Here is an 889-nt window from a genome sequence, read left to right on the forward strand (position 1 = left end):
GTAAGTGACAGAGTTAATCATGCTAACAATAGGTCTTAAAGGTACACATTGTTTGTGGATTTTAGGTAAACCATACAGACTAGGTGTGGCCTCCCCTCGGTTCCCCCCCTCTGTACCACAGACTGTACCCAGGGGTACCCCTCCCCATCTCTCTGATCTGCTACAACCGTATGTCCCACCGCGTTCCCTGAGGTTAGCGGACCAGTTGCTCCTCACAGTTCCAGGATCTCGTCTTAAGCGCAGAGGTGACAGGGCCTTCTCTGTAGCAGGACCAAGATTCTGGAACAAGTTACCTCTGCTTGTCAGACAGGCCCCCACTCTCTCGGTTTTCAAGTACCGTTTAAAAACTCACTACTATTCAATAGCTTTCAACACCAGATGATCTGTTTTGATCTTGTATGCTCCACACTGGTTTGTCGTCATTATCTGCATCGTTTTTATGTCTATATCTCATTTTGTATTTTGCTTTGTGTGTTACCTGTTGTTCTGTCTGTACAGCACTTTGGTTGGCCTTGTTGCTGTTTTAAGTGCTTTATAAATAAAGTGGTATGGTACCCAGCGTAAAATAGCAAAGACTTTTAAGTTATCATCAACCATGCATATCATCAGAAGATTCACAGTATCTGGAACAATCACTGTGCGTAAGGGTCAAGGCCGTAAAACTCTACTGGATGCTCGTGATCTCCAGGCCCTTAAACGTCACTGCACCTCAAACAGGAATGCCACTGTCAAGGAAACAACAGAATGGGCTCAGGAATACTTCCAGAAAGCATTGTCAGTGAACACAATCCACCGTGCCATCCGCCGTTGCCAGCTGAAACTCTACAGTGCAAAGAGGAAGCCATTTCTAAGCAAGCTCCACAAGCTCAGACGTTTGCACTGGGCCAGG

Source organism: Nematolebias whitei, chromosome 10 (assembly GCF_014905685.2).
Source record: "Nematolebias whitei isolate Nwh7 chromosome 10, NemWhi1, whole genome shotgun sequence".
In the NCBI taxonomy this organism is placed as follows: Eukaryota; Metazoa; Chordata; class Actinopteri; order Cyprinodontiformes; family Rivulidae; genus Nematolebias; species Nematolebias whitei.